Source organism: Taeniopygia guttata, chromosome 25 (genome assembly GCF_048771995.1).
Source record: "Taeniopygia guttata chromosome 25, bTaeGut7.mat, whole genome shotgun sequence".
Classification (NCBI taxonomy): domain Eukaryota; kingdom Metazoa; phylum Chordata; class Aves; order Passeriformes; family Estrildidae; genus Taeniopygia; species Taeniopygia guttata.
This window is the reverse complement of record NC_133050.1, coordinates 4,019,400-4,036,355: the sequence shown is the minus strand read 5'-3', so window position 1 is coordinate 4,036,355 and position 16,956 is coordinate 4,019,400. Positions and strand designations below refer to the sequence as shown.

Genomic DNA, 16,956 nt, shown 5'->3' with positions numbered 1-16,956 from the left:
TATGACTGCAGATTACAGTAATTTCTTTAATCAAGATGAGACACTGCCAAACAGATTTAATCTGGACCGTCAAACAAAGAAATGCTCATTTCAGCCCACTCATACCCTCCATTTTCTTCTGACCATTGCCCTCCTCCTTCAGAGTCAGCTCCATTGGCAGCTCCGTCTCAATACGAGCAATGGCCTTATTTGTGGATTCCCACACAATACTAAGGGAGCTGAAGTTATCACATTTCCTGCCTTGCTGGTCATAGGCAGCCAAATCCAGCACTGGATTGTGGTAATTGGAAACAGGAACCTGAAAAAGAAGGAATATTTTGAACTGAACCGATACAACCGGATTTTTTAATCATTAAAGAAAACATATGCTGACTTCCATGAGGTTTGTACAACATCAATGCATAAGGAACGTTTGTTAAAAGGAGCCAAGTGCAAGGCATTCAGCTGTGCTCCAACAGCCCTGAGATTATCTCAGCTGGTCAGAGCATACTGCTGCTTACACCAGGTAGGTTCAAGTCCTGTATGGGCCATTTAGAGTTGGACTCCATGATCCTTATGATCCCTTCCAACTCAGAGCATTCTGTGAATCTCTGAACTCTAAGGGGGTTTTACTGGAGCATGGGTTTGGGGTTTTTTTAGCCAGTGAATTACCTTAAAAAAAAAAACAAATCCCCAAACCAACAACAACAGAATTGAACCACAGCTCAATGAAATTGTTTTTAAAATTCAAATAAATGATGACAAACAGCGCTGTTTGTTAAAGCTCAAAATTCTGGTGTTGCTTTGGTGAAATGCATTAGCAACAGCAGTGCACCAAGGTAAGCTGACACATAATGGAGACAGAAAAGCAGGTGAGCTCTGGGGTGGCTAACAATACACAGAAGTCTCCATCTCCTCTTGTTATTACATAGAAGCTCTTTAAAATGATTCATTTTAGGGAAGGAGGATGACTTTTACATTTGCCGGGGAATATTAACACAACAAAATATGGCTTACTCAGCAGCCAACATGTGGCAACACCCGTTAGCAAGAAAAACAGAATAGCAAAGTTCCTTATGCCTGATAATCTACACATATCTATTGTCCATTTACTGCATGACTCCCACAGCCTGCTCTGTGCAGGAGCCCCCAAGGGCACAGTGTGGCCACAGCACCAGTTACTGCTCCTCTTGCAGCAGCTGCCATGTTTCACACATGGAGCTCCAAACACTGATTTTTCAGCTGTAAGAACACCTTCTTCTCCTGCCACTTCCCAGGCTTACCAGTTGCTTGCTCTGCTGGAGCAAAGGGCAGGAGAGAGCAAGCTGAGGGCTGCCATAAACAGGAATCAAAGCCAGCCGGGAAGGGAGAGCACAGATGAGCTTCACGGCAGTGGGCTCAGCCACTGGGAAAGGGCTGGTGACTGTGGGGCTGCTCCCAACTGTTAAGGTAATAACCTGAAAGCAGCAAATGAGGAAAGAGTTTAGTTCAGGCATGCTGTATTTCCACAGGTCTCAGTTACACTGTGATATCAGAATGAAAAGCAAAAATACAGTGCTTGGGGATTTACAGCACTATTAAGACACAGGAAGATGCAAAAGAGGGAGCACACCTCAAGAACAATTCTTTATTGCTATGAAAGTACTGTTCCTGGGAACTCTTTCCTCGGTGTTCATGTTCATGACTATCAAATTTGATTCAAACAACAAATCTCATGTAACTGAGAAAGGAAACAGCAGGTGTTCTTGCAGAGTGAGAACAGACCAGCCCAAAGGCAACATTTATAGTCACTTCAGTGTATTTAAAAACATCTTATCTTTTATTTTACATTCCTTTTTTAGCCTTCAGCAAAGTGAAGTGGATATAAAACCAGAGAAGGCTGAGGCAGCTCTGGTCACCTGCCCCATCCCCGCACGCACTGGTGCTGGGCAGAGCCACGCAGGTGTGATGTGCTGGGGACAGCCAGCCTTGCACAGACCTGCACATCAACACCAAGGCCCGTTCCTTTGGAATCTGCACTGACAGGAACAGCTCCACTTTGCAAAGTGTCCACTGAGGAAATCAGTGGAACTTGGCAGCCCAACCAAAATGCTTAAGCCTTGCAGAATTGCAGAAGAATACTATACTGAAGCTAAAAGCTTCATGGGCTGAGGAGGGTGAATAAAGCAGGAGAAATCACTTCTGTATGTTGCAGAGAACAAAACCAAGTGGAAAATGAGCACAGTCATGCTCACCAAGGCTGCACAGAGAGTAGAGCAGTCAATTCCTGGGGCTGCCATTTGTTAGAATAAACAGAATTACACTGGAAGGTAACACAGTTAAGAGGAGCAGGTCAGACAGAGGAGTCAGCCTGCTCAGTAACCTTCTGCTCTGATCCTGTTCATGTAAAATGAACCTGCACTCATTAGGATGTTCAATGCATCCCACAACATAAGGCTTCCACAACTTGGGTTTATACTGAAAAAAACCCATCATAAACCACTTTTAATGTAATGTTGTGAAATGCTCACTCTAAAATCTGCATCAAAATGCATAAACAAGGTACTTAGCCAAATTCTTTACTGGCTCATTATAAAAGCATCTAGCTACATAACAGGCATATGGCACCATAAATCTGTCTGGAGCCAGTTCTCAGCACCTGATGAAGGGCAACAGCAAGCCCTTCTGGCACTCACCTGCTCTCCCAGGCTCCTGCACAGCACCCTAACCCGGTGCTAGTTGCTGTTTCGAGGTGTGGGAAGTTCAAGTAAAGAGGAGCCAATGCTTTCTGCATCCTCAGCAGCAACGTTCCTGAAGAACTTGGAAGGTTCTTGGACCCATGGCCTCGGTCCTCCTTCAAACAACATATCCTTAGAGGAACCCAAAGTCACTAAAGCGACTGATGGTGGATCGATAGCCTGTAATCAATTAATTAATTGAAAATTAATCATCTATGTACACTGTTTGGTTGTGCTCTGCAAAATAAACCTCCTTCTGAATGGAACAGCTCTACTTGGATAAGACTGTGATTTCTCCCATGCAGTGGTTTGTCAGCACACTTAGTGAAAAACAGAGCTGCACCAAAATCCACAAGGATTCTGTCCAGCTGGATTAGATTCAAAGGAAGCAATGGATCCAAAGACAAGTTTTAGCTGCATTTTAATCACATCTCTCTCATGAAGAATTACAGCAAAAGGGAGATCCTTAATATATTTTTATGAGCACTGAGAGATAGTATTCTGCTATACTTTTAAAGAAGTATTTAAAATGGATGAAATTACGTCAAATTGTACTTTCACTTGCCAGTGCTCTCTCCAGAACAATTCTGTGTGTGTAGTTATTCTCCTACACAAGTTTTACTTCAAACCTGTCTAACAAATTCTGCACTGATGTGCATCCCTGGGACAGCCTGTGCTGTTCACCACCACAGCAGTTAACCTGACATTTAGTGCACAAAAACCTTTCCAGTTTCTGTTTCACAACATCACATTACATTCATTATAAACACAAATCTGTAGTATTTGCACTAACATTTTTTCCATATTGAGGGAAAGCTATGGTGAAATACTCAAGACTTCAGCCTGCAGTCAGTGCTAGGCTTCTGCAGATGAGGCAAGAAAATAAGAAAGCAGCCTCTTCTGTATTTCCATCTACTGACCCTGGACTCAGCTTCTTTCTTATTTTCTTCACTGAACCAGCCAGTGGTGGAATGTAAACCCACCCACCTCAGTTTTTCAAACCTATTCCTTGCATAACCTGCTCCCTCTCATGTAAAGGTTCTTCAGTGCTGGATCCTGGATCTCTCCAGGAGCAGAGGAAGCAGACTCACTCTCAGCGGGAGATAAGCGGCGATGGCGATGCTGGCACTGAGGCGCACGTGCCCGTGGGTGTACACAACCACCAGCCTGGTGTACCCCTGAAATTCAGCCTTCAGTCTCACTCCACTGCAAAAATCAGCAGTTGGCTTAAGTCTTCCTGTCAGATAAATTAAAAATATACAAGAGCTTATTTGCAAAGAAATGCCCAGGCTTGTCCATCAAATTCAACACAGCTGTTTGAAGGCTGCCTACCAGAAAGATGGAGAGAACTTTTTACAAAGATATGTAGGGACAGGACAAGGGAGAATGGCATCAAACTGAAAGAGAACAGGTTTAGATAGGATACTGGGAAAGAATTCTTGGCTGAGAGAGTGGTAGGGCTCTGGCACAGGGTGCCCAGAGAAGCTGTGGCTACCCCTGGATCCCTAAAAGTGGCCAAGGCCAGGCTGGACAAGCCTTGGAGCAGCCTGGGACAGGTGAAATGTGTCCTTGCCCATTGCAGAGGGTGGGGCTGGAAGAACTTTTAAGGTCTCTCCAACTCAAACCATTCTGCATAAAAAAGCAAATCTATCCTCAAAATAAAACTACTCGGTTCCCCTCCCCTCTGAGGTTGGCAGTTCTGTGGGGATACTGTACAGAACTATGAATCAGTGATTTAAGGGAAAAGGGTGACTTGGGAGAGGTGTGACCTGTCACCAATTTAACTTCCAAACCAGGGAGGGAGTTAAAGCACCCTCAAGTGGGCTGAACACGCCAGGGTTCTCCAGCTCCACCCCCAGCTCCAGCTGTGAGCAGTCGCTCAGGGGGACCAGCTCGCCCCTGTCTACGCTGGTCCGGCCACTGATCCTCAGGGGCAGCTCCAGCACCTGCCCCACGTGTGCCTCCACCTGGCAGGAAGTGAACTCCATGGCGCTGGGCTCGCACACGTACACCTGCAGGGAAGGAACAGGGACAGGCTGGGTCACTGCTCTGCTCCACGCCAGCCCAAGCCCACAGCAGCTTGGTGAGCTTCCCTTTTACTGCTGCTCCTGTCATTCTCTCTTCTGCTTTACTGACTTTGAAGTGTGGACTGTTGTGTGCTATCGCCAGGGGGTATCATCACCACCTGGGAGAGGTTTAGCGTCCATTAAAGAATCTACCTCAGACCAGAGATTTCATAGCAATCACAGCTTTTATTTGCAGGATCTTAACTACTTAAGTTAAGGATCTTAAGTTAAGGTCTTGTGTTAGGATCTTAACTACTTAATCTTCTGCAAATGGCTTCAGGATACCAAACTGTATGGGACAGAATTAAAGCTGTAATCTGTGTGTATTAACTACTCCTAAAACTACTACTACTAAAAACTGAGGTCAGTAAACAGAACTCTGAAGAGCTGTTCCACACAGAAAGCAGCTCCTAACACAGGAAAAAAAGCATTCAAAAATAACCTATTCAGATTGTGCAATACACTGCTCTGAAAGCTCGCATGGTCAGAAGGTTTCTTGCTGTCTTCAGGCTTTGACTTATGTTTGAGGATAAGAAGTTTAAGCTGAAAAAATCTTCCTCCCTGTGTCTCCAGCTGGTAACTGTTGCGCTGCTAAAAAGCAGCATCTTAGGCTGTTCAGAGAATTATTTCAGAGCGAGTGTGTAAGCTAAATTCTGAACAGATTTTAATTAATGTCACACCCCTCCCTTTGGGGCCACCCGATGTACTGTTCCTGCATTCTCCTCACTCCAAACCACACACACTGACCACAATGACCTAAGAACAGGGGATGGTCTACAGAGACACCACAAAATCCCTCTTGGGAGCTATGTTTTTTATTGCCATTTTCTCCTAATTTTCCCAAAGTACTGTTTTTTCTTGGCCAACTCGGGTATTTGCAGTCTGTCTGCAGCATGGTGCTCAGTTCAGGTACTTCTCCAGACAGAAATTTCCTTGTACATCCCGATAACAACTGTCACCCTTTGGTATCAAGGGAGAACACCCACCTATCACCCTACAGAATGAATTTTTAGTTTGGCTTGTCTGCCTAGATGGCCAGGCCAGGAGTTAATTACCATTTCCTTCTTGCACTTAAAACTTCCAGCAGGAAAAAAGGCTTGCCAAGGAAATCAGGAAGGGGCAAAAATGGGAGTCAAGTTAATGCACTGAACAGGGTTGGATTCCCTAAAGCACAAAGTGAAACAAATCACTTAACCTGCCACAGGGCAGGAAATGGAAGGGGATTGCCTATGGCATTCTCAGTGCCTTTGCTGTTTCCAAAAGCCACATTCAAGAACAATCACTGAACAATGAATCTCTTGCCTTCATTTCGCCATAAAGCAGCGGATTCCGCACGTCGAACGCCTGAATAATGCTGACCCCAGCATCGCTCCCCGTGCTCAGCACTCCTTTGACTGTCACTGTGGCTACTGCCTGGTTAGAACAGGACCAGCTGAAGTTGCCACTTCCACCCTGAGTCTGAAATACAGAGGGAAAAATCTTTCAAATATTTAATCAAGTACATGGTTTTCACATTCCACAGCTTTGGATATCTTGTGTGAAAACCAGGAATGCACTGAGAATAGGACATACAAATAAAATAACACCTCAGAACTTAATAGGCAATAGAGAGATGAGAAGATTTCTACCTTTCATTTTAATTTCAGCTTCTTTCACACACCAAAACAAATGTCAAATATTCCATCACAGTAAAACACAGGTGAACACTGGAGCCATTTTAAAATGTGTATTGTTTTAATTTCTTTAACTTCCTCAGCATTTCCTTTAACCTTTTTCATAATTAAAAATGAACAAGGTGATAAATCTTCTCTAGAGGGACAGTGCGGAAAACAAACAAATCTAAATTATGCAGGAGCTTAACTAGTAATTTTTACCAGGGAAAGAGAAAAAAAAGAAAATGAAGAGGAGGGTCATTTCCCTTCTTCCTTTCTCGGAGCACATGCACAATCTGATTACAGAAGGACACAGACAAATAAACAGGCAGAGGTGTGTTACAGGAGATGCATGGGATGTGGTGAGAAAGGCTGAAAGAATCCAAGGGCTCAGCATATTTGTAAAGGTGTTTCAGCTGAAACAGGGAGATGAGCAGAAAACATAAAACAGAAATACCCAATTCTTAATAACTATGAAGACTCAGGTCCCTGCCATAAACCCCAGACGCCTCACTACACTTTCTGTCTCTGACAGTCAGTATGCACTGAGGAGAGGAAGGGTAAAGCAGCTTCCCATGCAGCTTCACCATTAGCCAGAGCCTGGCAGGGAGCTCCACACTGCTACCTGGGAGCAGTGCCCTCCCCAGGAACCTCCAGGTGCCCACCTCGCACAGCTGCACTGCACCTCTCATGCGTGCGCCGAAGGAGGGCAACAGAAACCATCTCATTGGCACAAATATGAACACAGCAACCCCCAACAAACCAGATAGCTGCCAAAGGAAAACCTGCCAGGCATTCTGGTACCATCTGGAGCGAGTTACTTCAGCTATAAACAGAATTTGGCTAGATCCAAAAATCCCTTTCAATTTATTTTCAGAAAAACTTTATTCACCCATTTGAAATAGCCTGACTGAAGCTATGCAGTGGGAGGCAAACTCTGATGGAGAGGCAGGAACAGTTGAGCTGTGTGTATGCTGTTGACCAGTTGTATTGTGGAATCTAGAGACCAGAAGAAAGGTCTCAGTTTCAGCAAAATTTAAATCTTGGGAGAAAAAGGTTTCTATGTTTTTATAGAAAAACATCAGAGTAAAGTAAGAACAGCGAGAAAATTATTGCAGTACCATGAAGGAATGTTCTCTAGTGAAATACTTCATTATATATGCAAGATAAGGTGAGAACAGAACCGTGAAAGAGGTAGGAAACAAAACCACATTTCCTTTCCTTTACTGGGAAAACTCCAGCAGAATTATGACGTACTGCAAATGCAGATTTAGTACTAAGAATTTTTACCACACTCTGCTGGTGTGGTCAGGAATAGCATGAAGTAAACCAAACTAATCCCACAGAACAGACAAGTAGAGTTATGCAGGGCTTAACTCAGTGTAGCTGCCCTTAGACTTACACTGGAGAATGCAATTTAATCCTGTGAGATTGATTCTCTCCATGGAGTCACTGAATCAGAAAGGCTGTAAAAGACCTCTGAGATTATCAAGTCCACCACTGTCTTCAGGTCCCATACCCCATAATTTTTGAGCCCTTCAGGGATGGTGACTCCACCACTGCCCTGGGCAGCCTGTGCCATGGCTTGACAACTCTTCCTGTGAAAAAACTTTGTCTAATATCCAATCTAAACATGAGGATGTTTCCTCTCATCCTATCCCTTGTTACCTGGGAGAAGAGCCTGGCACCAAGTGTCCTGCTGCCTATTTGCATATAGTTTACTTAACACAGATCCGACACTGAGCACTACTTTATGCCAAAAGGGAGAGGTAGGAGTTGTGCATCCAACACCTGAGTGCAGGGTCTGGGTATCACTGGCCTGGGATAAGAGTCTGGGCTGAGAAAGCACAACTTTCTTTTCCCTACTTGGACTGGAGATACTGGATACTGGCTTACAAACCATTTGCTTCATGAAGCAAAAGGAATAACCGACAACTTGGGAGCAAAGACACACCTAGTAAACATGGAAATCATCCCTTCTGTAAATAAGCTGTGGCCTTTGCCTCCCTGGAACTTTGTATTAGGAGCACAAGGCGTGTGGCCAGTGAGGAATACTGATGTCCAAGGCTGGCAGAGTGATGCTAATTAAACTTGTCATGCCCTTCTTTGTAGTCACTTCACACTCCCATTCGTATTTCCCATCCTTGCCAGCAAAGGGCAGCCTCTAATGATTGCTGTGGATCTTTGCATATGGGATGTTCCTGGAATTCCCAACCATTCCAGGCATAGGTGTGTGGTGCATGCATGAGGGAGAGAGGAAGGGAAGACAAGAGGTAGAAGTCAGTGGGATTTTATGTTTGTTGGTTTCTTGGTGCTTTTTTAAAACTGTATATTAACTCCTGTAACTAACGTCCCATGAAGTTCCTCCAAGTTACATTTTGGATGCCACTGTGCCTGAAGTATCCACAGTCAGCCCTAGCTCAGTGGTGTCAGGCCTCAGTGTGCCTGCCCGAGTTACACACCCAGCAGCTGGGTACTTCTTTGGCATACCTGGATGGTGTACTGGTAGGCTCCTGCTTTTGGCTGACAAGGAAACATCAGAATGCTGGGTACAAGCAATATTGGAACATAGATCTCCACATCCTGCTGGTTTCTCACTGGAACTGGTAAGGTATGAACACCTCCATCCTGCAAAGTGCAAAACCACGGTGTTATAAATGGCACCGCAGAGCTTCCCAGAGTTAATGTTTAGTCCTTAGGTACAGACATGTCCTTGAAAACACCTCAGAGAGGAAGGAAAACTATTTAGGACCACTTATGAACAGAGCTCCTAGTGAGCAAATAGCTCCTGGCAGCAAGGTGTGCCACTGTACTAAATGAGCGCTGATGTTATGAAGATCCAGGTGCCCACATTAATTTAAAAGGCAAGAAAAAAAATAGTCTTTCATTGCTCCTATTTTGAGACCTCCCTTGGAGAACCAATCTGGAGGCTCAACACCTATATTTACTCTTTGCTCATCCCACTGTGTACAAAATTCAGCCTGAAAGCGCCCTTGCTCAGCCCTCCCTCCCAAACATTGGCCTTCACAGCTCTGCTGTCACTGCAGTGCTACGACCCTCTGGCACAACACAGTGTTGCTGCAGTTCTGAGGGAAGAACAACTCTCAAGGGAGGTTCTTCCACTGAAGAGAACATCTCTGACACAGAAAATGACTGAGGTGTATCACATTGAAGGAGCTACTAAATCCTGCTCAAGGAATCACTAAATTGATTTTACAGCAAATGGGTTCAAGTGTTTAATTTTCAAGCAAAAGCAATTCACTTCCACACCACGTGCCCTAGTTAGCCATACATTCAGCAGCCTGCCCAACCAGCAGAAAGTTAATGAATATTAATTTGGAGAAATGTGCAGGCTGATACATTTGGCAAATTGTCATTCCAGAGTTTAAGGTCACTTACCAATTGATAGCAAACTTCCCCGATGTAACTGACTGCAGAACAAGGTCAGGGTATGAGTGATGATCCTACCACAATAAAGTGTAAAATTCCCTCAGCCTTGTGAGAGGCCCCTTGCCCAGCACAAGGATCTGCCCCAAGAAAAGAAATCAGTGCCGTGTACCACTGCCCTAACAGGAGTTTGCCACATGCTCGGGAGCAAAATCCCACAGTCTTTAATTTAAGCAAATCCTCTTTTGACTCAACTGACAGTTTTCATGAAGAAAGGATTTTAGAATTTGGTTCTTAATCTGTTCAAAGACAGCTCAGACCCACGTAATTCTTAGGTTTCCTTTTGCTAGGAAGTCACTACTGCACAGCTCAATTAATTGTAGGCCTGCCAGTGAAGCAGAGGAGTTTTCACAAAGACACACCTGGTCAACTACTGATGTCAGTGCAGCATCAATTGTGGTCTGACCTGCCTTTACAGCCATCACATAATGATAGGACCCATTCAGAGAGGACTGCAGCACCTCAAAGTGTTCTCCGGACAGCTCTGTAGTAATTCGGATATTCTAAAACCAAAACATGAAACAGAAATTGCCACAGGTACTGACGTCAGTGGAGGACAGAAAGCCCTAAACATACAACAAGAAGTCAGTAAGCAAACTGTTTAATAACACAGTTCAAAGACACACTGCTGAAACTGATTAGAACTCTCCCTGTGGAAGTTTCAGTCTTTCAGTAAGATTTTACCTTTAGAGACATTAACTACACAGAAAGTTTCTTTTTAAATTTCATGTTAAATGTAATTTAACATGAAAGTACCTATATTTATACCACTAAGTAGTTCATATTTTACAGTATTTTTCTAATTTTTTCCTTCTTCAACACAAAAGAACACATGAATATACTGTCTCAAAGGCAGACTACTAAGCTCTAGCTCAAACTCAGATCTGTATCCCAAAAAGCAATTATGGGGAAATAAAATAATATTCCCCTAGATCAAATACTCTCAAAAGCAGTAATTCAATAAAATTTTTCTTGTTGCAACTGAATTATCTAAATTTCGTTTCCTCTGCAGTTTAAGAACTATGTGTATTTGGTACCTAGTATATAGAATTAAGGAAGAAGCTCTTCCCTGTGAGGGTGGGCAGGCCCTGGCACAGGTGCCCAGAGCAGCTGTGGCTGCCCCTGGATCCCCGGCAGTGTCCAAGACCAGGCTGGGCACTGGGGCTGGGAGCAGCCTGGCACAGTGGAAGGTGTCCCTGCCCATGGCAGGGGTGGCACTGGGTGATTTCAGGTTGCTCCAAGCCCCATCCAACCTGAAAGACATTGCCCAAGTTCCATTTTTTTTTCTACAGCACTTCAGACTCCAATAACTTCACATGAATCACCCAGAGTGCTTTGTTTTTAAAAAGTAACAACAACAAAACAAATGAAAAAATGAAGAGGCAAGAAACAACAAGCTTTGCACTGTCCTGTCTCAATGTAAATAAGAAATCACTCAATTCCAAAGCAAGTCAGGATTTAGGAGACAGTCACAGAAAAGTATCTAAACATTTCAACTTACATCAGATAAATACACCTTATTGCTTGATTTATCATACATGTCAACTGTAATTTCATAAAGTCTGCCCGTTTCCAGGACCCATCTGTCACCTGGATGAACTGTAAATCCTGCAAAACAGGAAATATTGAACAGCACAAAACAACAGCCTCTTTATCTAATGGAGAAAAGCATTTTGCTTCTGGTGCCCACACTCTGCAGATGAACATTCATTATTAAACTGCTGACTACACAGATAAAAGAAAGTACATAAAACCTATTTCACATTGAGCTACTTTTATGAATAAAATTCCTTTTCTGTGAAAGCTAACATTGAACGGAAGCGTGGAGATACAGCATGAAAATCACAGAAACAAGGCCAGAAATTGCATTATTCAATCAGAAGACTGCAGCAGTACCAACCCAAATATGCAGGAGCTACCACACAGACAGTGCTGCTGGGCAGCCAGGACACACCCTGCGTGCGGATACCTGCGGCTCAGTCAAGGAACACATGGTTCAGCACAAGCCAAGAGCAGCATTCTCCTGGCACTCCTCAAGCCTCTGTGGCTATTCTAAAGCTAAGTGTGCACTGCAAATAAACATTCTCCCCACTTCACTGCAGGACAGCGAGCACTTTGGAGAGATCTCACTAGAGAATATAAGGACTGAAATGTAAACATTAAATAAAGCCCCATACATTTCTACAGTGACTGAGGGGAACAGACATGATTTAAGTGATCTTTTGCCAACTTAATTTGGTAAAGCATTCCAAGGCATCAGACAGCTGTGCTGAGACTGAATTCACAGCAGTGCTGCTTTCCACAGCTCCTGATTTCCAGACTCGACACAAATGAGGATAACTTGATCCTTCCGTGTTGCCAAAGGTGGAAAGCTTGTCTCCTGCCACAGAGTGGTGGCTGGAGAAGCGTTCCCAAGAAAGGATACTCTTGTGCACCAGGATGAGGTTGGTTTGGCCCTGCTGCAATGTAGTCACAGTGGATGTTGCCTGGTCCAGCTTGGCAACTGGTGGGGAGGGATGTCCCTTGGGATGGAGGATGTTGTTCTGGAGCTGCAGCTCCTACTGCTCTGATGGCATTGCTGTTTCTGGACGTGAAACAAAACATAGGAAACAATAAAAGCAGGTGTGGCAGTGGCTATCTGCTGCTAATTATTGCTGATTACTTTTTACTGATGCCTAGTGCACATATGAAATCAATACTTCTAGTGGCTTGTAAAAATAGCACTTCTGTCCTGACATCACACACACAAAACGAGTTTCTTGGCAAATTGTATGTCTGTGAAACTGCAATTCCCAACTAATGTCATCTCAGTATTTCGACCTAACATTCAAGTGATTTCCAGCTTCAAACGAAATAAAAAGACAGAAGGGAAAAAAGGAGAGAAAACTCAAGGCACTGCATTTTGAAATGGGCATAAAGCCAGATAACCCACATTTATAAAGGCTTCACTTTGTGGAGCAAACCCATTTGCCAATAAAACATTTTCTGTTAGAAAAGTTACTAATCTAAATTTGATTTAAGCAAGAAAGTCAGTCAATTCCTTAGTGACTGTCAACAACTAAAATCACAGTGTTAGCTCTCATTTTAAGTTACCCTTGTCTCCACATCCTTGACAAATCTGCAAGAGTATATTCTTAAGAGTCACAATTTTTTTGACAGAAAGAACTAAACAGCTCTATCACTGTGTGCCTTAGGAAAACAGTATTAAACATTAACATAGTAGTTTAAACACAATTAAAAATTTCTCAGCTGTTAAAAATTCACACAAAGCATTAAAAAATAAAAATAAATGAGAGTAGAACAAACCTGTGATCTTCCATTGCCTCTGTTTCTGAACTCTGTACTGAATTGATGTTCCCACCAGAAGATAAATGTCATATGTTGGATTTAAAAATATGTTTTCCAGAATAAGCAATCTGACTTCTGAAGGCTGTACATTCTGTTGATAGAGGGAAAAAAAAAAAAAAACCCCACATTAAAAAGAGCTCATTTGTTTAAAACAGACCATGAAGCAGGAATTTAGAATCTAGAAGTGTAAACCATTATTTGCTGTAATTTTATTTTTATTATTTGGCTTTTTAGTTTCATCTTGACTTTTGTCACAACAAAATGCAAGGGACAGTGAATGGTACAGAGATCTGCTCTGTGCACACAGTGCAAGAATGAAGAAAAAATTCATGTCGATATGAAGATCATTTTGGAGACTATAGAAAAACAGATGCTCATTCACACATTCAGAAATACGTCCTCCCCTCTGACATCCAGAAATCTTACCTTATAGATGCTTTCCTGAAGTCTTGCCTTTAATTTAGAACTCTCTGTTTTTATTCCAGACACCAGAATGGTATCTCCTTGCTTGGCAACTTTTTCCATTTCCAATATATAGGAAGGTGGGATGTAAGTGGATTCTAAGAACTTGAGAATACTGAAAGGTGAATCACAAAGTGAACAGAAAATTGTTAACCAACCTTTGTTTACCCACAGAGAAACACCACCAGCATCTACTCCCAGCCACTTCCATTTTTAAGCCGATTTAAGATACTTGCCTGGGACCAGATATCCCAATTTTACTCATTCTTTGAGGTATCTGCAGCTAACTTCTGTGAAAGGTAAGTTTGTCTGAAGCTTGCTTGTGAGCTATCACAAGACTGCACATGTTGTCTACAATTACCTCTCCAGTTTGTTCAGTAGGTGAGACTGCAAAAACTCTCTATATTGTAAAAGAACTGATGTGCAAGACCCAAAGCTTATGTTTATAAAAGCAATAGCTCAACAAACCCAGAATGCAACTCTGACCTCCCTCAAGAAGCCAGGACGTATTTAACAAATGACTATGAAAATAGTCTGCAAGCAGAAAACCTGTAGTAACTGTTAGAAATTTCAGTGAAAAGTGGCAAAAGAGAGGGAAGGAATTTGCCATGAACGGGCAAATGACAGGAAATTTTGGAAAGAGGAGCATATTTCACATGGTGTCACCTTCTGTATGCACATGATCTGCCTGGCTTCATGTTCACGTTCAGAGAAAAACCAGTGGAGCCATATGGAGAACAGTTATGGATATTAACATATTCCTGACAATTTATGATTTATTTTGCAAAGCTGTACCACTTGTAGAACATTTCTATGGTATCATAGTTATGCTAACAGTAGAGAATATATCAATATTAGTTTGGTTAAAATCACATCAGCAAATAGTTATACTGACAAAAAAAGCTCCATATGTACCAGGACTTGGGATATCCAGTCCCACTAAGCCATTCATTCTGGCTCTCACTTGTACCTGCAGCTTCAGGTGTATTATGGGCTTAGCAGGCTTTCCCCAGCCAATGCTGCTTCTCTAAGGCTGCAAAATTAGTTTGTGTTTGCCCAGGAGCAAAGTCTTGCTGGCTCCCCCCATCCCACCTGCAGCGTATTTGGAGTGTCAGGTGGAGGATGGAAGTCGGCTGTTAACCATTCTGCTCTGTAGGAGAACTGGTTTCCCCACAAGGAATCCTCCTATTTCAACACCAGAACTAAGTGTCCACTGACACCTGAAACTCTTAAGGCTCAGAGAGCTCCTTTCTGAAATGGAAAGTGACTTTTTTCCCTTCAAAAGCGAAAAATAAAACTCTGCTGAAATCCTGAGATAACAATCTTACTGGTAAATCTTCCTTCTGCATGAGATGTTTCAGAAAGATAACAACTGCATCTGTTTATTTCTAATTATGGCATCGGAGCTACCAGAGCTGCTCACTAACACTATCAGTTAAATTAAACAGAGAACAAAGTGCCCAGGCTGCTGAGTAGGTTAAAAAAACCCAAACTGAAACAACTGACCCTTAACATTATCATTTTAGGCACCAGTTCAGTAAACTGGCTAGATGTGGGGAAGTATTTTTTATGCATCAGACTGAACCAACTTTTGAGACCAAAGGAAATTACTTTACCGTAGAGTGTTGTGGGAATCTGAGAAGCCATCAGGCTCTGGGTCCTTCACCAATGTCCAATCAAACACCAACCCTGCCAAAGTGCTGAAAGTGTTTCCTACAAATCAAACAACCAGATTAAAATATAAACAGAGAACGAGCATAGAGTCTTCCTGGAACATAAACCATGACCTATTTCCCTGGGAAATTTCTCTATTTTATCCCTACAAGAAGAACCATGAAGTACCCTTGAATCTGCACAACACCAAGCCACAAATCCAGCACTGCACATAGGACAAAAACAAATTTACTTTTCATTATTAACATATCACCATATTACCATACTTCACCTGACATTCAGAGTTTACAAACACAGGTGGGATGGGCACAGTAACCAAAACAGTTAATTCCACCTTTTATAGCCGCTTGACACATTATTTCCCTTCAGTAGCTGTTCTAAAACTCCCTTGCTTGGAGTGTTGTGTGTGCACAAAACTTGATTGTTGTAAGCATGGAATTCATATCAGATCATGGCTCTTTTTCTGATGCTACAAAAAGCAGAAGTTTTCTGCTCCTATTAAATAACAAATGCATTCACAAATGCACTGACTCTTGTAAGCCTAAATGGTGTGTCCCAGAAGTGTTTGTGTAGTAGTTAAACAGATTGAGCAATAAGTGGTTGGTCTCAAACATCACCTCGGAACCTCCTGTCAGATACCTGACTGTTCACAAAAACATCCTTTTGCAAAATTCTTTAGACTACTTCAGCTCAAAAGAAAAAAAGGAACAGACAACTTCACCAGGTATGATCCAGAGAAACTCCTTAAAATTCTCCACTTGGCTTCAAACAATCAACAGTGTGACAAATAAAGCTAGTGCATGTATCAGACAGTTAGAACTTTCAATATCTATTTAATTTCCTACAAGCAGATCTCTTACCTTCTGAATCCAAAGCATGAATTTTGAGCTCCAGCGGTGAATCCTCAAGGTAGAGCTCTCTCATTGTGGACACAACTTGAATGCCATGAATTAAATCAACAATGGCATCACAGCGAAGCACTTGTCCAGTCACTTGAAGAGACATCAGAAAGAGCACAAGAAAGCACAACACTGGATGTGCTCATCAAGAACAATGATAAGTTAAGATGCACCTCAAATTTAGCCAGTGACACAAGGCACTGACACTGAAGGAACCGAAACTTGGTCATGACCTTCATGAAGAAACTCATGGTCAAACAGTGACTCAGAAAGCAAGAAAAACAGTTCCCTTCCTCACTGAACTGCAGAATAAATCTGCAGAAACTCTGATCTCCATTTACACTGACAGGTACAGGTGCTGTCTGGGAGTGCTTATGCAGAGTTGCTACAGTGCTCTCATGTCCCAGAGATGACTTTCACCCACAGACAATAAAGGCCCATAAACTCCTTCAGTTAGTGACTGCACGGCATTTAATTGGCCATCCGGCTTTGCCTCTCTCTCACTATAAAAACTAACCAGGTATATTGTATGACAGACACAAAAGCAACTTCCAGCTTTTCAAATACTAAGTATCTGAATTTGCGCTAGTCATTTTTATTAAACACTTTTTTATATTTCAATCACCCCCTCTATTGGTGGATTTTTGGGGGTGGGGGTTTTAAGAATTACATTTTTTCCTGGGTGTATCATTAAAGTAATTAACACTTATCT

At 42.6% G+C, this 16,956-nt stretch overlaps 1 long non-coding RNA gene across 1 annotated transcript; it reads right to left on the bottom strand.

Annotated features, from left to right (window-relative positions):
- Positions 1–6: 6 nt before the first annotated feature.
- On the bottom strand, positions 7–1,380 carry LOC140680636 (uncharacterized). Its single transcript, XR_012051990.1, has 2 exons — positions 1,263–1,380; positions 7–298 (listed from the first exon to the last, which is right to left on the bottom strand). It is a non-coding gene; the product is annotated as an uncharacterized lncRNA (long non-coding RNA).
- Between the last annotated feature and the right edge of the window lie 15,576 nt (positions 1,381–16,956).